General features: G+C 52.7%; 1 long non-coding RNA gene across 1 annotated transcript in view; it reads left to right on the forward strand.

The window, feature by feature from the left end:
- The window catches only part of LOC102163816, a 44,176-nt gene extending 23,964 nt beyond the window's left edge, over nucleotides 1–20,212 (forward strand). The window contains exons 3-4 of the long non-coding RNA XR_002341443.1: nucleotides 17,140–17,262; nucleotides 18,222–20,212. This is a non-coding gene — a long non-coding RNA (uncharacterized LOC102163816). The remainder of the gene's footprint in view (nucleotides 1–17,139; nucleotides 17,263–18,221) is intronic.

Here is a 21,002-nt window from a genome sequence, read left to right on the forward strand (position 1 = left end):
TGGTACCTTCCTTAAGGCGTGAAGTCATCTTCGACACAGGCTTTATACTGAGAGTCATGCTTTTAGTTTTGAAAATTATAGATTGTGACGCTTCCAGAGACTGTCCACCAAAGTGTCCACCTGGATTCAGCGGCCAGAGCCAATTACACTTTGTTGGAGAAGCGTGTCTCGCGGGCTTACCTGGAACACTGCCTCTCTTACCTCCAGCTTCTGGATTCCGCCCTCCGATGCGTGTGTTATATTATTATTTATTTAGAAATACCTAATGCTTTATTGTTACGATATTTAAACGGTATGGGGTAAAGGGCCTGGGACCATTGCCTCCCATCATAGGCCTAAAGCTAATTGCTGTTACTCTGTTAGGTGTTATACATTTATCAGTGTGCAGAATATATACACGTACTCCAGTTTACATATATGTATATACACAAACTACAGGAGTTCCCGTCGTGGCGCAGTGGTTAACGAATCCGACTAGGAACCATGAGGTTGCGGGGTCGGTCCCTGCCCTTGCTCAGTGGGTTAACGATCCGGCGTTGCCGTGAGCTGTGATGTAGGTTGCAGACGCGGCTCGGATCCCACATTGCTGTGGCTCTGGCGTAGGCCGGTGGCTACAGCTCCGATTCAACCCCTAGCCTGGGAACCTCCGTATGCCGTGGGAGCGGCCCAAGAAATAGCAACAACAACAACAAAAAGACAAAAGACAAAAAAAAATAAAAAATAAAAAATAAAAATAAAAAAATAAATAAAAAACAAACAAACTACATATATTAAATAAATATACACACCACACACATACACACACATATATACAAATACACACACATTTGATATATGTGTATATATGGTATATACAATATGCAAATGTACCATTTGATACAAATATATCATTTTAGTAGTTGGGGATTTTTTTTTCATAAAAAGTATTATACTAAAGATATATATATACTTTTGGCCACACCCATGACATGTGGCAGTTCCCAGACCAGGGATTAAACTCCTACCACAGTAGTGACAAAGCCGAATCCAGGGAATTCCTAGAGATATTGTTTTGCAACTTACTTTTTCTTAGAGATCTATTTTGGCACAAAAGACCTACCTCATTCTTGTTTTTTTTTTTTTGTCTTTTGTCTTTTTAGGGCCCCACCCTCGGCATATGGAGGTTCCCAGGCTAGGGGTCCAATTGGAGCCTTAGCTGCTGGCCTACACCACAGCCACAGCAACCCAGGATCCAAGCATTTAGATCCGGACCTACCTTTTCTTTGTAACTGCTAACGTGGCAACACAAACCATAAAATACCTGGGAATAAATTTAAGAAATGTGTGACACTTTATGTAGAAAGTTATTAAAGATTTTGTTATGCTATACAAGTTAAAAGGTTATAGAAGTTCCCGTCGTGCCTTGGCGGTTAACGAACCCGACTAGGATCCATGAGGATGTGGGTTCGATCTCTGGCCTCGCTTAGCGAGTTAAGGATCCGGCGTTGCAGTGTAGGTGGCAGACACGGCTGGGATCTGGCGTTGCTGTGGCTGTGGCTATGGCGAGGCTGGCAGCCACAGCTCTGGTTCACCCCCTAGCCTGGTAACCTCCATATGCTGCGGGTACGGCCCCAAAGAGACCAAAAAAAACCCCCCAAAAGTCATAATATTTACAACCTTGTAATATCGATAAATTTTATAAGTGATGAAATATATGAAGTAAAAAGTAGAAGGGCGCACCCCCCCCCCCAAGGCAACAGCATTGTTTTTTTCCAGGCTGCTTCTCTCCCCTCCCAAGGGTATTATTTCTGGAACTTGCTTTTGGGGATTGAGTTAGCGCCTCCTCACAGGGAGTTGACGACACCTATAAATAGCTGTGACGCAGCCTCCGCCTGCCAAGTGCTGACGCTGAGGCATCGGCTCTGCTGGGGACCTGCGTCAGGGGACAGTCACAGTCACGAGCCAGGAGGAGGCTTTAATTAGACCAGGAAGGATGAGCTGGGGGATCTGTTGGGCAGGGCATTCCAGGCAGGGGACTTGGTGTGGACGTGGGAGAACCATTTCTGAATAGCAGAGCCCTGACAAGGGTGAGACCCCATGGAGGGGAGCGGGGGGCTGAGCCAGGCGGGGGCCCCACGGCCCGTGGCCAGAGCCAGACTGTGGCTCCTGTTCCAACCCCCAGAAAGAAGCAGGGTCCAGGCTGTGAATCTCCTGCACCCCTCAGAGTGGGGGCAACAGGGGGGCCCCTCTTTGCTACATGGAGAGGGGTGTCTGAACCCTAACCCTAACCCAGAACGTGGGGGTTGGGACCATGTGTGGCCACAGCAGCCACAGAAATCAGGGGGGGTGGGTAGGCCGCCTCTATATCCCCCATGCCATCAGCTGGCAATGGATGTATTTGTTCTGTGTCACGAATCCCAGTTCTGACACTGAGAGCCCCTTGGAGGAGGGCACACTGCCAGGCAGCCTGGCAGGGCGACACCTGCTCTCAGGGTGGAGCGGGCCCTTCACCCTCTCAACATTTCCATGGCCACGGGGACACAGAGGCCCAGAGACAGCTCCGTGGGGAAGGAGAAGAAGCCAGTCGGGAATTCACATTTCCTGCCCCTCAGTGTAGGTCAGGCCTATGACTGGTCTTTTTTTCCCCATCACCAGATGTGCCCACATCCCATTATTCCTGCTGTGGCACAGTGGCTTAATGATCCAGCAAGTCTCTGTGTCGTTGCCAGTTCAGTTCCTGGCGCATTGGGTTAAGGATCTAGCATTGCCACTGGGGCTGCTCAGATTGGCTCCGTGGCCCAGGACCTTCCATATACCGCAGGTGTGACCAAAAAGGGGGAAAAGAAAGTATTGCTCCATCCTTACTTGTCCCGCATAGCATGGCTAAGGCAGGTCAGCTTCAGGGCACTAGGTCAAGGCCGAGGTCTCCCAGACCTTCCTCAGTTTCACCTGAAACTCCCACCCCACCTCGAGAGGATCTAAGCAAAAAAGGTACAGGCCTTCTCATGTCACTTGGATAAAGTGGTTTGTACTGTACAGAAGGGACAGTACAAATGCTTGTTACACTGGTTTAACAAGTTTTGAACGGTCGACAGTTTACGGGGATTTGCTCATGCCGTGGAATGCTGCAGCTGAAGGAATCAGTGGGAAGCGCTTTGAAATTATCCAAATATCGGATTCATCTGACCCCCAGACCAGAGAGGAAAAGCTGGTGTCAAGGTCAAAGCAAAGCAGTCGGACCAGGCCAGAAGAAATGCAAAGGGGGATCAGAGGACAAGGCGCGAGACAGGCCCCGGAAAACTAGGTGCTGAAGTTCAGTGTGAGTTTAGGACAGAGGCTGAAGCCGGAGGGAAGGGCGAGCCGGTTCTCTGCCCATCTCAGCCCTAACTCGAGATGGGGACAGCACGACCTTGACTATTTCCCATGCTCTGTGACTAGGGGTTTGCAGTGCACAGACCCAGTGTGTGGCTAACGGGGGCCTTTTTGCAGCTCGCTCTGCAGCGGGCCTTGTGTTTGCGGTGTCTCTGGTTCTGGCACATTTCCGTTTTCCTGCAGAGCCCTGCTGAGCTCTTCCTGCGCTCCTGGTTCCCTCTGGCCCCTGTATGTTATTGGGAGACAGAGTTACCTGGTCAGGAGTGGCTGGGAGTTGAGCATTTTCTTTCTTTCCTTTTTTTTTTTTTTTGAATTTCTGTCCTTTTTAGGGCCGCACCTGCGGCATATGGAGGTTCCCAGGCTAGGGGTCTAATCAGAGCTGTAGCCGCCAGCCTACACCACAGCCCCAGCAACGCGGGATCCCAGCCACATCTGCGACCTACACCACAGCTCATGGCAATGCCGGATCCTTAACCCCCTGAGCGAGGCCAGGGATCGAACCCACAACCTCATGGTTCCTAGTCGGATTTGTTAACCACTGCGCCACGAGGGGAACTCCGAGCATTTTCAATTAGAGGGACTCCACACATTCCATAGCCTCTTGTGGGGTTGGTCCTGGAGCCTGCACTCCTCTGCTGGGTCTGCAGCCTGTGGATCTCTCTCTCCTGGGCTTTTCGGAGACAAGAAGTCAGCTCATAAAGGGATGGGGAGGAGATGAAGCTGCAGGATGAGGCCATGGAGTCACCAGGGCTTCCTTCAAGCCAGGCTCCTCTGGGGAGCGGCAGGCTTCCAGCAGTGGGAAAGCCGTGGTGCGGGCTGTGGACCACAGCGGGTGTGAGATAAGACAGCCTCCAGGAGGTCTCTAGCAGGGCCCCCAATCTTTTGTGCTGCAGGCGGACTGGACAGTGCAGGAGAAGCCCACTCATGCCCACAGAGCCTGCATCTATCTTGAGTGGTCATTTGAGGCGAACATGGAGTGAAATTGATACAGCTACACAGGAACTTCCAAAGATAATGCAGGGTCAGTCCCCTTCGCCCAGTTTCCTCCGCAGCAGCATCTTACATAATTACAGCACTGCCTCCATCTTTCAGCTTTGTCTGGGGAAAACTCTCCTGTCTTCCTTTTTTTCTCACGCTGCATTTCATGTCTAACACCAGATGTGTGGGTTTTCCACACACCAAGTGATTCTTCAGCCCCAGCGGATGTCCTGCAGTTCAATTCTGACACCATCCACCAGGAGTGAGCATCTGATCCCACGAGTTAAGGGTTCGGTCCCACAAGACCGTCCCCACTTCAGACACCAATCTCAAGTGCTAGGCTGTCACCTATACTTCTGACCAACTGGCTCTAAGTTGGGATTGAACCCAACCTCGCCACAGCAGCAACTTGGGCCACAGCAGCGACAAAGCTGGATCCTTAAGCTATAAGTCGGGATTTCCACGATCTCCTCTCGGGTTCAAAATTTTAAAAAAATTCTTTTTTTTTTAGGGCCGTGCCTAGGCACGCGGAAGTTCCCAGGCTAGGGGGTCACAGCAACTGGGGATCCGAGCCTCGTCTGCGACCTATGCTGCAGCTCACAGCAACGCCGGATCCTTAACCCACTGAGCAGGACCGGGGATCGAATCCACCTCCTCATGGATACTACTTGGGTTTGTTACCGTTGAGCCGCAGTGGGAACTCCTGGGTTCAGCAGTTTGCCAGAATGGGTCACAGATCTAAGGGAAACACATTTACTGGGTTATTATAAAGGATAGAATAAATAACACAGATAAAGGCCAGGTGCAGGCTCAGTGGTAACTAGTATTCGTGAGGATGCGGGTTCCATCCCTGGTCTCACTGAGGGCCCAGGATCCGGTGTTGCCACGAGCTATGGTATAGGTTGCGGACGTGGCTCAGATCTAGTGGTGCTGTGGCTGTGGTGTAGACCGGCAGCTGTAGCTCCTCTTTGACCCCTAACCTGGGAACTTCCATATGCTCCAGGTGCGGCCCTAAAAAAAGAAAAAAAAAAAAAAAAAAAAAGCCAAATGAAGAGATACAAGAGTTCCCGTCATGGCTCAGTGGTTAACGAACCCAAGTAGGATCCATGAGGATGCGGGTTCAATCTCTGACCTCGCTCAGTGGGTTAAGGATCCGGTGTTGCCATGAGCTGTGGTGTAGGTCGCAGACGCGGCTCAGGTCTGGCCTTGCTGTTCCTGTGGTGTAGGCCGGCAGCTGTAGCTTCCAGCATCTTAATGTGTTGAGCAAGCTTGAAGCTCTCCAAACCCCATAATTTGGAGATACTTATGGAGGGGGCATCACAAAGGCATGATTGAGCTTTGACTCAATCCCCAGCTCCTCTCACCTTCCCAGAGGCTGTGAGGGGCTGAAAGTTCCAAATTTGTAAGCCTGGCTTGATCTTTCTGAAGCGTCACCCTCCTGGAGCTATCCAGGTGTCTACCAAGAGTTCCCTTGCTGGAACAGAGGACACTCCCATCACCCAGAAAATTCCAAGTGATCCCAGAGCTCTCTGTCAGGAGCTAGGGTCAAAGACCAAGTCGCAGGACAAAACTGACTCCTCTAGTGTTCTTATCCCTTAGGAAATTACAAGCATTTTAGGGACTCTGTGGCAGGAGAGGCTGGCAGAGACCAACGTAGATACTTTGTTATTTCACAGGCGACTATAAAATTTTCACATGAATTTTGGAATTAGCCTGTATTTTTATTGAAAAGACTGGGGTTTTGGAGTTCCCATTGTGGCTCAGCAGGTTAAGAACCCGATGTTGTCTCTGTGAGGATGCGCGTTCCATCCCTGGCCTTGCCCAGTGGTTAAGTATCTGGTGTTGCCTTGGTTGTGGTGTAGGCCTCAGCTGCAGTTTTTTTTTGTTTTTTTTGTTTTTTTTGTTTTTGTCTTTTTGCCATTTCTAGGGCTGCACCCATGGCATATGGAGGTTCCCAGGCTAGGGGTCCAATCAGAGCTGTAGCCGCTGGCCTACACCAGAGCCACAGCAACGCGGATCCGAGCCGTGTCTGCAACCTACACCACAGCTCACGGCAATGCCGGATCCTTCACCCATTGAGCAAGGCCAGGGATCAAACCCACAACCTCATGGTTCCTAGTCGGATTTGTTAACCACTGCGCCATGATGGGAACTCCCTCAGCTGCAGTTTTGATTTGAACCCTGGCCCGGGAACTTCCATATGCTGCAGTAAAACCAAAAACCAAACAACAACAAAAAGACTGGGATTTTGACTGGTCTTACTTGACTCTACAGTGAATTTGGGAAGAACGGACATACCTTTTTGTTTTAGGCTGCACCCACGCTGGTGGAACTTCCTGGGCCAGGGACTGAGCTCACACCACAGCAGTGACAATGCCGGATCCTTAACCACTAGGCCACCAGGACTACCCACCCCCTAAATCCTTTTCTTAAGCAGCTGTTTTGTGCTTTCAAATTTCTGTGAGTAACATCACTTCAGTCAAGCATCACTTTTTTCTTTCTTTTTAGGGCTGCAGTCTCAGCACCTGCGGCACATGGAGGTTCCCAGGCCAGGGGTCCAGTCGGGGTTGCAGCTGCCGGCCTACGCCAGAGCCACAGCAACTCGGCATCTGAGCTGCGTCTGCGACCTACACCACAGCTCACGGCAACACTGGATCCTTAACCCACTGAGCGAAGCCAGGCATCGAACCTGAATCCTCAAGGACACTGTGTTGGGTTCTTAATCTGCTGAGCCACAACAGAACTCCCAAAGGCAGCAGTGAAACTAGAGCTAAATTTGCCTCACTACCTGAGCCAAAGCCTTCTGAACACCCTACCTCATCCCCGCCAGGCCCTCCGTGAATTCTGAGCCTTTCCACTTTGGCTGGAGGGGTCCCAGTCCCGTGTGATCTCCGGGGAGTCTTCGTTCTAATTCCTTCTGGTGGTGCTTTCCCTGCTTTAGATAATGTCCATAGGTTCCTGCCTTGGTCAGAACCCACATGAAGCCCGAGGGAGACCCTCTGCAGCTCCTCCAGTTCCCTCTCCTTTCAGATTCTGCCCTGGGACCTCCAGCCACCTTGGTCTCCCCCCGTAAATTGGGGAGTTCTCTAGACAGTAAATTGGGAGAATTAGAGGACTTGCCTTGTTGGTTTGTTGTTTGTTTCTGACCCCGGGGCATGCAGACGTTCCCAGGCCAGGGACTGGACGTGGGCCACAGCAGTGACCAGAGCCACAGCAGTGACAATGCCAGATGCTTAACCAACTGAATCACCAGGGAACTCTAGGATCGCCTTGTTTTTTTCCGTCTTTCATTCTTCTCAGCCCTTCACTGACTGATGATCGAGATCTTAAAAACTGCTCTTTCTTATATTTTGTCTGTTTTTTTTTTTTTTTCAGTTGTTTGAGGTGGTTTGGTAAATCCTGTCCTTGTTGCCCCATCTTTGCTGGAAGTGGAAATTTAACGGACTTACAGTTCCCTCATCTATATATAGTGCCATACAATTAACAAATCAAGAATACTGATATGGGAGTTCCCGACTAGGCACCATGAGGATGCGGGTTCTATCCCTGGCCTTGCTCAGTGGGTTAAGGACCTGGCCCGTGAGCTGTGCTGTAGGTCACAGACGCAGCTTGGATCCCGCGTTGCTGTGGCTCTGGCGTAGGCCGGCGGCTACAGCTCCGATTGGACCCCTAGCCTGGGAACCTCCATGTGCCACGGGGAGCAGCCCAAGAAAAGGCAAAAAGACAAAAAAAAATTTTTTTTTTAAGAAATATAAATTAGGAGTTCCCATCATGGCTCAGTGGTTAATGAATATGACTAGGAACCATGCGGTTGTGGGTTCGATCCCTGGCCTTGCTCAATGGGTTGAGGATCCGGTGTTGCTGTGAGCTGTGGTGTAGGTCGCAGACATGGCTTGGATCCCATATTGCTGTGGCTGTGGTGTAGGCTGGCAGCTGTAGCTCCGATTCGACCCCTAGCCTGGGAACCTCCATGTGCCATGGGGAGCAGCCCAAGAAATGGCAAAAAGACAAAAAAAAAAAAAAAGAAATATAATTTATATAGTATAAAATGGGCCCATTCTATGTGGATAGTTCAGTGTGTTTTAACAATGATAAAAATGACCATCATCAACACAGAGCACTTTTCTATTGATTTTGTCGTTTGCAGCTGGATCCAGCGAGGTCCGAATATGGTCCAGTTAGCTTGGGTCTTTTTTTTTTTTTTTTAGGGCTGCAGGTGCAGCATATGGAAGTTCCCAGGCTAGGGGTGGAATCAGAGCTGCAGCTGCCAGTCTATAACACAGCCACAGCAACACCAGATCCAAGCCACATCTGCGACCTACACCACAGCTCACAGCAATGCCAGATCCTTAACCCACTGAGCGAAGCTAGGGATGTAACCCTCATCCTTATGGATACTAGTTGGGCTCTTAACCTGCTGAGCCGCAATGGGAACTCCCCCAGTGGACAGTGTTCAATGGCTGTGGGCTATGAGCAAGAAAGAAAAAAGAGAAAGGAGAAAAAAGAAAGAAAGGAACCCTGGCCCTAAGATGGTGCCAGGGTCTCTAGCCTGAGCGGTAGGATGACAGAAATGCCATCAGCTGCACTAGGAGATTTTGAGGAAAAACTGGCAGCTCTGTTGTGGAGTTAGGAAAGAGAGGTCCATAGGAAGTAAAACTTTGGGAGTTCCCATTATGGTGCAGCGAAATCGAATCCGACTAGTATCCATTGAGGATTCGGGTTCAATCCTTGGCCTCACAGTTGGTTAAGGATCCTGTGCTGCCGTGAGCTGTTGTGTAGGCTGCAGACATGGCTGGGACCCCATGTTGCTGTGGCTCTGGCATAGGCTGAAGCTCTGATTCAGTCCCTAGTCTGGGAGTTCCCATCGTGGCGCAGCAGAAACAAATCTGACTAGGAGCCATGAGGTTGTGGGTTCGATCCCTGGTCTCACTCAGTGGGTTAAGGATCTGATGTTGCTGTGCCTGTGGTGTAGGCTGTCAGCTGTAGCTTTAGATCCCTAGGCTGGGAACCTCCACACACTTTGTGGCCCTAAAAAGCAAAAACCTGGAACTTAGCCTGGGAACTTCTATATGCCACAGGTGCGCTCCCCCCAAAAAAAACCAAGGCGTTCCCATTGTGGCACAGTGGAAACTAATCCAACTACTATCCATGAGGATGTGGGATGGATCCCTGGCCTTGGGGATCCTGTGTTGCCATGAGCTGTGGTGTAGGTCACAGATGGGGCTCGTATCCCACATTGCTGTGGCTGTGCCATAGGCCGGCAGCTATAGTTTGACCCCTAGCCTGGGAACGTCCATATGCCATGGGTTCGGCCCTAAAAAGACAAAAAAAAAAAAAAAAGAGAGAGAGAGGAGTTCCTGTCATGGCTCAGTGGTTAATGAATCCAACTAAGAACCATGAGGTTTTGGGTTTGATCCTTGGCCTTGCTCAGTGGGTTAAGGATCTGGCATTGCTGTGAGCTGTGGTGTAGGCCAGTGGCTACAGCTCCGATTAGACCCCTAGCCTGGGAACCTCCATTTGCCTTGGGTGCGGCCCTGGAAAATACAAAAAAACAACAGTAATAAAATAAAATGAAAGAGATTACAACAGGATAAGGAAAACCATGAAGAAATAGCAGGTATAAGCAGTCACTACCCCGAGAGCTGAAGTTGGTGCCCAAGGAAGAAGTTCCCCATTGCAGAGCTAAAATCCAGATCTTGTTGGACAGGGCATGGCCCACCCTTAAGGAACAGCAGAGAAGCTGCTTCTGTGTCACACTGGAAGAATTTTCTGGAAATCTGCTCTCTATAGTACTAGGGAAAGTTTCACGGGGAAGTGTCTCAGCAGAAGGACTCCATTACATAAGAGGCGGAAGGGGGAAGGAGGGGAAGCTGCTGGTACCCAGGTACTGCTGATGGCTGGGCAGGAGCCTGATGCTGGAGACACCGCCTGCAGGATACCGCCCAGCGAGCACACAAGGAAGGGACTCTCCTTTCTTTTGCAGTGTATCTCCCGTGCCCTCTGCTGACAAAGCTTAACATCACGCCAGCCATCAAAAGAAAGATATTTAAAGGCCCAGATCCTTTTTTGGAGAGCAGACAATGAAGGATACACTTGGAGCTGAGAGGCGAGTAATTGATAACTGGTGCAACTCGGCTCAAACATCCACAGAAATTCTATAGTTCAGCCATATTTTGCTTAAGGCTTGAGACAATGAGAAATACATCAAGGAGTTCCCGTCATGGCGCGGTGGTTAACGAATCCCGACTAGGAACCATGAGGTTTCGGGTTCGATCCCTGGCCTTGCTCAGTGGGTGGTGTAGGTTGCAGACGTGGCTCGGCTCAGATCCCGCGTTGCTGTGGCTCTGGAGTAGGCCGGTGGCTACAGCTCCGATTCGACCCCTAGCCTGGGAACCTCCATATTCCACGGGAGCGGCCCAAGAAATAGCAAAAAGACAAAAAAAAAAGAAAAGAAATACATCAAAACTAATTGTGGTAACTAACTCCATTAAGCTGAAGTCTCAAAGTTGATTAGCCAAGTAGGTTACAAAAACAAGTATAACAGGTCAGGTATATCCAGGGGGGAAAAAAAAACCAGAACCACTTGAGCTTAATATTTTATTGAACCACAGTGTAAGCATATAATGTACAAAATGTATAGTACTGGCTATTTCAAAGATAAAATTTAGAAATACATGTTGAAAAATACAAATCTTTAATTGTTAAAATTTTCTTTCATCATCTGTTACTCCTTTGACTTGGATCAGAGCCCTGACATCTTTTTCTCTGCATCTTGGTGGTCTCATATTTCAAGTTGCAATGTGTAGAATTCAATCTTGCTTTGGGAGCAAAATTTAGCTTTACTCAATTTCCTAACAAAAAACAGCCGTTCACAGACACAGATACTTCCCAATATGGACAGAAACTTTGCTCAATGGTTTCTATATCTACAGTAACTCTTGCTGAGGTACTTGGAGAACTCTGGTATTCTGACGTCATCACACTTCGTTTTCAGGACTGTAGACACTGAAGCTCAATAACTTCCATTTGCAATTTTTTTTTTCTTTTTTTTTTTTGTCTTTTGTCTTTTTAGTGTGGCACCTGCAGCATATGGAGGTTCCCAGGCTAGGGGTCGAATCAGAGCTGTAGCCACCAGCCTATGCCACAGGCACAGCAACACATATCCGAGCTGCACCTGCGACCTACACCACAGCTCACAGCAATGCTGGATCCTTAACCCACTGAGCGAGGCCCAGGATCGAACCCACAACACTCATGTTTCCTGGTTGGATTCGTTAACCACTGAGACACGACAGGAACAACCTTATCTTCAGCAGTGAGGCCTTCCAGGGAGGCTACATGGGCCTGGGAAGGAAAGGGAGAGTGGAGAGTGTTCTCTGAGGAAGCCACAGGAGGACTGGCAAAGGGCGGACGGCTCAGGGATACTCTATTAGCTCTACCTTGATCTGGGCAACTGTCTCCAGGCCGGTCACTTCAAGAGCATGCAGCTCCCAGACGTGGACAAACAGCTGTATCTTGGCGACCTGACAGAGAAGAGTGAGGTCAGGAGCGGGGAGACGTAGGGTGAGAGGGGTGGGAGTACAGGACAGTTCTTGGGTCCGAAGGGCGCTTGTGCAGCGGACCGCATTCTTAGGAGAATCGTGAGGCAGAGCTGGCCAGAGCCCGTACGAGGGGCACAAGCGGGGCAGGTCAGGACCTGCTTCCTGGTCCTCGGAGCCCTGCAGCCGTCAGTCCCTCAGGTTTCACGGTTCCGTTCTACCAGGATCTTACCTGGACCCTGTCTCGCGACGCCGCTGTAACCGTGGAAACACAATTCAGAAGCGGGCGCGAACATATCCGCCACTAGGGGCGCAGTGCGTCCCTGCCGCGAGCCTTCTCACGCCTTCCACTGGGGCCACACCCCCTCCTTTTGCCACGCCCCTCCACGATCTGCGCAGGCGCGGGCACCGGCCTGGGCGCCGAGGCTTTCGGAGGGGTTGGCCAAGGTGGCTGCGCGCGTGTTCCGTCCGGCACTTGGTGAGCTGGAAAGTTGGCTCCCTGCCCGACTGTGGACCGCGGGAAATGATGGGAGCCGCTAGGTCTAGCACTCTTAGGAAGGCCCAGATTTTTGTCGGGACCTCGGAACAATGAGTTTTTCTCCTTCAAGATGACATTTTTTAAAAGCAGAGACAGGGTTTTGGGGCGCACAGGGTAGACGGTATGACGTGGCTTCAGGTGTGGCTAGCAGAGGTTTTCGCCCAGGATGGGGAGGCGGCGGAGGTCACAGTTGGCCGCAGCTACTGAAAGCACATTTGGTGCGGCTGCCTTATTTCACTTAGGCAGGGGGAAGGAGGCAGGTGTGGAGGTGAAACTGCCCGGATCGGTGGGTCCCAGAGCCTCGGTGCCCCAGCTTTGCAGTCCCTTTCTTGTAACCTTCAGGCCTAGTCCAGCACTGGACTCTGGTTCTGGAAAGAGAAATACTCGAAGAGCGTCCTTAAGGCAGAATAGTTAAGTTACAAATTGTAGAAAAAAAATCTACAACTCAGAATTTAACCCTCCCCAGCCCTAAATTTCAGTGAAGCTGGGTAAAAATAACTAGGTAAGTTGGTCCCAGAAAAATAGACTTAAATATTGAAAACTTTAAATCTTGGCCTTGTGTAATGGTTCAGACTTTGTAGCCAGACCGAGTTCAAATCTCAGCTCCGTTCTGTATGACTTATAATGTTATGACCTTGGACAAGTCACATGATCTTTGTACCTCAGTTTTCTTTTTCTTTTTGACTTTTTAGGGCCATACCTGCAGCATATGGAAGTTCCCAGGCTAGGGGTCGAATAGGAGCTATAGGTGCCAGCCTACTCCACAGCCACTGCAATGCAGGATCTGAGCCTGATCTATACCACAGCTCATGGGAACATGGGACCCTTAACCCACTGAATGGGGCCAGGGATTGAACCCATGTCCTCATGGATACTAGTTAGGTTCATTACCACTGAGCCAGGACGGGAACTTCTGCAGTTAGCTTCTTTAACCCACTGTGCCACAGCGGGAACTCCTCATCCCTTTTTTTCTTCCTTGCTATGCCAGCAGCATCCCAGAGCCCTCAAAGCACATACTGTGTCCCATCCTTTATTTGGGAGTGGAGGTGTTGAGAGTGTGCCATGGCTTGTAGAAGTTCCTGGGCCAGGGATCAAACCTGCACCATAGCAGTGACAACACTGGGTCCTTAACCCACTGTGCCCCCAGGGAACTCCTGCTGTGTCTTGAGTGCTAGCACCTCCACTCCATGTGAGCCCAGGATATGGGGGTAGCGTGAAGGCTCTCGGGGACCTCCAGGTGCACTGTGAGGACAATAGCATCCAGCACCTTTGCCCTTGGCATTGGTGGAAGAGCCCACTCCCACACCTCATGGTCTGCTGAACCTGTGGTTGGCTGGGTGGGAATGGGATCTATGGTGAGATCCCCCAGAGCAGGCATCCCTCCTCCTGGGGAGGAGACAGAGGGCAGATGGGGAAAGGTGAAGCACCCAGAAGACCTCAGTGGCAGGATGCCCCCAGCAGGCCTGTTCTTGGCCTTGCCTCTCTCTTCCATCCCTACTGGACAGGTGGCATAATGAGAACATAGGCTTCTCTGGGTCTGATTCTGGCCCTGCCACTCACTGCTGGTGTGACCTGGGTTAATCACTAGCCTCTATCAAGCTCAGTTTCAGCAAAATAGAGATAATCCTACACTGGACTTCAGAGGGCTCTTGGGAGGATAAAATGAGGATGCACATAAATCACTTAGAACTCTGCTCCTTTGTTTCAAAGATTTTCCTGAGCCTTCCTGCCCTAAAGAAGGGAGATGTCAGCCCGAGAGTCACCTAAAGACCCACTGCAGCTGCGGCACTGGGCTCTTCATTTATCGGTGTGTTTCTGCCTCCGTGGGGGGTGCTTTCAGAGGTGCAGGATGTTCCCCCTCTGCAGTGACCACCCACACCAGCTCCATGTGAGAAGGGGGTAGCAGCTGGTTACTGGGTGGTGGTTCAGGCTTCTGGCCTCTGCCTTTTCGGGGCTATAGAGATAGGACCCAGAAGGCCAGGCTGCCCTCTGGAGAAAGAAGCCCCTGGCTGGGCCTGACTGGCCTTCCCTCTGGCCCCACAGAAGGCTGTGGAGGGCTTCGCCATGACGCTGCTGGATGCGATGCCCATCACCCAGATCAGTGAGGTCTGGGGACCACGCTGGCCGAGGGCCGCTACATCCTGGCCCCTAGAGAAGGGCTTCTGAAGCCTGCGCTACAGTGTCGCCCGCATTACTGCCATGCTCAAGGGGCCTCTGAGCTGGGGAGAGGTGCTGGAACTGGGACATGGGGAGCACAGTGACTGGATCTTGAGCCCTGGCCCTGCCCTGAAAGGGGTGCGGGTGGGAACCCACAGAAGTAACTTCAGCAGTGGAGGAAGGCTGACAGGGCCGGGGTCAACAGCTAGGAGCCTTCAGGGAGGGGCGTTTGTAGAGACCCACCTGGTGCAGCCAAGCAAGGGGTGGGGCGGGCTGCTGGCACCTGTGTCCAGCCCCTTCCTGCTTCGCAGGTGGTGCTTCTGGCCCTCTCCCTGGCGGGAGCATATGTCCTAACCCAGCTCTAGCAGGAGGCAAATTCAGCCTCTGAAGTTGGTGTGGGACTAGGCCCCCTTGTCTCTGTGACCTGTGAGTATGGCTGAGCCCCTGCCCTGGGCCTGGCCGGGCAGTATAGGGCCCTACAGAGCTGGGCCTGGAGGACAGTGGCCCTGGGAGGAAGGGTTCCCTGGTGGAGGGGGGAACCAGCCATGGTGTGCCCGCAGTCTCTTCCACCCCAGATCCTCTTTGTCCACCCGGACATGGCAGCCCACTCTACAAGCTTAGAGGGCAGATTCTTCACTCCGCCTCTGGTTGCCTTGGTGAAGGCTCGTCCCCTTTCTCCACTTGGACACGGCAGCCCCCAAGCGGCTTCCAAGGCCCTTGGGCTGGTGCCTGATGCAGAGTGGCAGTGGGGGGGAGCAGCAGTTTCAAGGACCCAGGACAAGCATGTCCCCTTCTCATGGTCACTCTGGCTTCCCCTCATGTCCAGGGTGAGGTGCTGCCTTCCAGCTGGATGAAGCTGTAGGGAAGGTGTCCTTTTTCTGGTCGTCCCCTCCCAGGCAGATGGGGACAAGCCACCCAAGCACTGAGAGGGAGCCTGCAGGCCAGAGGATGCTGGCCCTTCCGCTCCCCACCCTTTGCTTCCACGTGTGAGCAGGGCCTGAAGCTGAACCCCTGTGGGAGGAGAGGGGTGCAGTGGAGTACAAGCTTTGGGGTCTCCCAGATCTGGACTCAAATCACACTAGACAGTGCAATTCCTACTCTCTAAATGACGGCACAATTTCAGATTAAAAAATAAAAAACTGAGATAGCACTTCACACTAGGATGGCCATGATTTTTTAATTAAAAAAAATTTTTTTCCTTTTTACTGCCAACCTCAGCATATGGAAGTTCCCAGGTTAGGGGTCGAATCAGAGCTGCAGCTGAGGCCTGTGCCACAGCCTCAGTAACACTGGATCCGAGCCGCATCTGCGAGTATGCTGCAGCTTGGGGCAACACCAGATCCTTAACCCCCTGAGCAAGGCCAGGGATTGAACCCACATCTTCACAGACAGTGTGGGGTACTTAACCCACTGACCCACAACCAGAACTCCCTGTAATTTTTTTAGAAAAGCAGAATAAGTGTTGGTCGGGATGTGGAAAAACGGGAAGCCTCATGTGGTGTCAGCAGGAGTGTAAAGTGGTGCAGCCGCTGTGACTCAGCTTGGTGGCGCCTCAGAAAGTTAACCATACGACCCAGCAATTTCACTCCTGAAAGGGACTGAAACTAGGATACTTGTATGTGAATGCTGACAGCGTTATTCACACTATTCAAGAAGTGGAAAAGACTCCAGTGTCCGCCAGCGGTGAAGTGGATTAAAAAACATATGGTGTATTCTCGGCACAAATGAACCTTTCCACAGAAAAGAAACCATGGACTTGGAGAACAGACCTGTGGTTGCCAAGGGGGAAGGAGTGGGATGGACTGGGAATTTGGGGTTAATAGATGCAAACTATTGCCTTTGGAATGGATGAGCAATGAGATCCTGCTGTGTAGCACTGGGAACTAGATCTAGTCACTTATGATGGAGCCCAATAATGGGAGGAAAAAGAATGTATGCATGCATGTGTGACTAGGTCACCTTGCTGTACAGTGGAGAATTGACAGAACCCTGTAAAGCAGCTATAATGGGAAAAATAAAAATCATTATTAAAAAACATGGGAGTTCCTGTCGTGGCGCAGTGGTTAACAAATCCGACTAGGAACTATGAGGTAGTGGGTTCGATCCCTGGCCTTGCTCAGTGGGTTAAGGATCCGGCGTTGCTGTGAGCTGTGGTGAAGGTTGAAGACACAGCTCAGCTCTGGAGCTGCTGTGGCTCTGGTGTAGGCTGGTGTCTATAGCTCCGATTAGACCCCTAGCCTGGGAACCTCCATGTGCTTCGAGAAGTGGCTCTAGAAAAGGCAAAAAAAGACCAAAAAAGAAAAAGGTGTATTCATACAATGGAATATTATTCAGCCATAAAAAGGAACAAAGCACTGATACCTGCTACAGCACAGATGAATTTTGAGAACAGGCTAAGTGAAAGAAGCCCGACACAAAAAGTCAATTACTATAGATTCTACTGAAATGAAATGTCTAGAATTGGCAAATTCATAGAGGCAGAAAGTCAGTTTGAGGTTTCAGGGGCTGGAGGAGTAGCTGCTTAATAGATGTGGTTGCTCTTTGGGGTCTTGCAGCTTCTCCTTCTTGCCCTTTCAGCTGCCTCGCTTCAGATAGACGGGCACTTGCTGTCCCCTGCCGAGCCTGGAACAGGCTGCTCGCCGGGACCACGGCCTCCTACTGCCTCCTCTCACCACCTTCAAGAGACACCATCTCCTAAAGGTGATTTTCTTTCTTGTTTTGTCTTTTTAGGGCCACACCCCCGGCATATGTAGGGTCCCAGGCTAGGGGGCGAATCGGAGCTGTAGCCACCGGCCTACACCACAGCTCATGGCAACACTGGATCCTTACCCACTGAGCGAGGCCAGGGGTCGAACTCGTGTCCTCGTGGATACTAGTCGGGTTTGTTAACCACTGAGCCATGACGGGAACTCCTAAAGGTGATTTTCTATCACCAAAACTCGCCAAGGGGCTACGGGGCTGCAGATGATGGCACTAGGCCATCGCTCTCATTCAGGGGGCCCAAGCCAAGGCCCCTTAACCCGGCCCTATCCTGTCTCCGGGTTCCACTCCCTCAGCCCTGCATCCTGCATTCCCCTCAGGCTTGTCTGGGTTTGGTGTCCCTGCCACCCTGTGGGTGCCCAGCTCTCCTGGGAGCACTAGTACCATCATCATGTGACTTGAGTTTGGCCTGAGAAGACCTACCGGGCCTGCTGTCCTAACTGGGCTTGAGAAGTTGGGGTTCCTCAGCCCATCTAGGAGAGAGCCCTGCCTCCCATGCCCCCGGGGCCACACCACCCCTCCTCCTTCCAGCTGCTCCTTAGGGCATGTGGGTTGTCTTTTTGTGTGTGTCTTTTTAGGGCCACACCTGCGGCTTATGGGAGTTCCCAGGCTGGGGGTCGATTTGGAGCTGCAGCTGCCACAGTAGGAACCAGCCACTTCAGTGTAGCAGGGCTGGGATGGGTGAGGGCAGAGTGGGGCAGGAGGGTGCCTGGGAGAGGCCCTGGGGCCCCCCAACATCTCTCTTTGGGAACCATGAGGTACCTGATGGGGTGGGAAGAAGGGCCTGGGGTGTGGAGCTAGAAGAAGCAGGGACGCTGCGGGGACTCGAACCCCGGCCCAGCAGTGCCAGGTGTGCCACCACCAACGTCTTTTGCTTTTTCCTGCTCGTTTTCTCACAGACTCAAAGGTGAAAAGCAAAACCTGAACGCGGCCATGAGCCGCATCCAGGAAAAGAAACACCTACGACGGCTCTGCGCCTCCCCCCGCCCCATTGCATGCCTCCCTCCTGACACCCCTTCAAAGGCACACGGGGACACAGGTCCCCGCAGCCTCGTGGCCACTGCTTCTCATCACGCTGGCTGCACATCCCAGCCGCAGGAGCACCAAGTCAGACGGGGAAACAACCGCACGGCCCGGCCCTGCTGCTCAGGACAGGCTCAGCGCTGACAAGACTGGTGGTGGAGAGAAATTGCCAAGATGCTAAGAAACTTGAGAGGCCACCTCTGCAGCAGGACTGGGACGGGTGAGGGGAAAAGAACTTACTTTCATTTTATACTTTTTCCATGGCTAGAATTTTAAACTCTCCATAGGTTACTTTTATAATTAAAGGCAGCAATCTGGTTTTCTCATCAGGACAGGAACTCAGGAGCTAGGGGGGAAGCCTTGAGCCCTCTGGCCTGGCTCAAAGGCCAACGGCCCTCCAGGCTGCTGTGCCCCGACCACGCTGGGTCACACAGATGGGCCCACCTGCCTCGCCTGCTGTCCTGTCCTGCTCTCCTGCCATCGCCGGCTGTGGATTCCTTCCTGGGAACAGCCAGTGCTTGAAACAAAGTCGGAAGCACAGCGGCCCCACCAGTGTCTCGTCTCACCCCGGGTCTGAGTTTTGGGGAGGGCGGGTCCAGGTCCGCAGGGCCCCTGGCCAGCACCTGCCCCCAGGCCTCCCTCCCAGCCCACTGCCCGCAGCACCCACTGCTCCCAGCCCAGGCCCTGCCTCCCTTGGGCCCACGGCGGGTCCAGTGGGTGCACCCCCTGCTCCCCACTGTGGAGAGCTTCACAGTCCTTGTCCGGGAGTCCTGCCCTGGCCCCTCCTGTTAGCCCTGAGGAGCTCAGAAGCCCCTTCCCAGCAAGGTCCAGGTGAGAAGCTGAGGCTCAGAGAGGGCTGAGAGCTGCTGGGGGTCACGCGGACCATCAGGCAGCAGTGGGTCCTCTACTCAATCTGAGGAACGTGAGCAGAGCCAACCCCACCTCACACACACACCCCAACCCCAAGGTCTGGGGGACCCGCAGGTGAGCTCAGAGCCAGGCCTGTGGCCCAGCCTCCGCCCCCTCATCCCAACCCCCTCACGTCCCTGCCCTGCCTCCCAGCCCATCTCCCCTCCCAGCCCCCTTCGGCTTCGTCCCCCAAACACAACACAAAGGGCAGGCACTTACTTATTGCAGCAGGAGAGGGGACACGTGCACGGCCATCTAAGTCCCAACCTGATGACGAAGCCACAAAGCTCTGACCTTAAAAGGCCTCAGAAATGAGGGTAGTAAAAACACTCTGTAAGATGAGCAAAGAATTAGTTTGACACGTTAGTGACAAGGCCCTCGCTACCTGTCCTTAAGAAAGCGAGACAGTGATCTACACACGGAAACACGCCACGCTGGCTACAAGGGTGCAAGTTAAAATGGCGTCAAGAAGCCACCCCCTGCTCGTAGTCCACGAGCAAATACATAAGGGAATTTGCCCAGACACGTTTGTGACTGTGATTTGTCATTACAAGATGCTGGACCCACAGGGCAGCAGTGACAGGCTCACACCTTGGAATGCCCTCGAGGCCGGTGATCTCAGCAGGGTACCCGGGCCTGCAACACGACCCAAAGTGGGAAGAGCCCAGTATCTGCCAATCCCGCCCAGTCCAGTCCCGCCCGGGTAGCATAAACATTCACACAGGGACGGAAAGCAGAGAGAGAGATGACCCGACAGGTACTTCAGTCAAATGCAAACGAGACGGCCAGGCCAGGGTGGGGTAGGGGGTGGGGGCAGGTCCCCCCTGTCCGCGTCGCACAAGGTGAACTCCCAGCAGAAAGCAGGCCACACAGGAGGTGTCTCAACGTTCCCACAATGCTGCAGCAAAACACATCGAACAAGCAGGTGAGCCGTCGCGGGCCAGGCCGGGGGACCAGAAGCGGGGGTGGGAAGGCCACCCACTTCCCGTCCCAGCCCCAGGATGCAGAGGGCGAGGACGGGGCTGAGACACACGCGGAGGGCCCGGCCCCGAGCGTGGGTCGTGACGGGCCTCGGCGGCGCCCGTGGAGCGCTTACGAAGCCAATCACAGGCGCCCGCGGGGCTCTGGGCCCGGCCCAGCCAGTCCCCTCTCGGCCCAGAGGCTTTGCTCGAGCCCTTTGGGCCCCGGGAAGGCTCGCTCTCGAGCTGCTCTCACCCTCCGAGAGAGAGCGCGAGGGTCCCCTGCCCTGGGTCGGGCCCTCTGCCTTCAGGGCCTGCTCAGGCTACACCGCCCTCCCCACAGTGGCTTGTATAATCACCGCCTGGGGCCTGTCCCCGTGAGAGTGGGGGCACCGGGACGGCAGGCCAGCAGCCTCCGTGCTGCCTGGGTCTGCGGGCTCAGGCTGGCCACGGAGGCCAGCGTTAGAAACGGAAAGCCTGGCGGAGGCTGCTGCTCTTTGCTGACCGCCCTCCACGCGCCCGCTAGGCCCCGGCCGCCAAAAGGGGCCCCCACATCCTCCTGGGGGCATCAGGAGTCTCCCTGAGACGGCTCCACACCCCGCAGGGCGGTGGCAGCTGCGGCGCCTCACGTGGCCTCTTCTTTCCGCTGTTACAAGTACACGCGTCTGAACCGGAGCCAGTGAAGGATGCGATGCAAGGCTCTCAGAGAAACGAAACGAAATCCAAGGAAAACCGGAGGAAATAATGAAATAAAAGTAGAGATGAATGAACTACAAAATCAAAGTAAAA

The sequence above is a fragment of the Sus scrofa genome, chromosome 2 (genome assembly GCF_000003025.6).
Source record: "Sus scrofa isolate TJ Tabasco breed Duroc chromosome 2, Sscrofa11.1, whole genome shotgun sequence".
Classification (NCBI taxonomy): Eukaryota; Metazoa; Chordata; class Mammalia; order Artiodactyla; family Suidae; genus Sus; species Sus scrofa.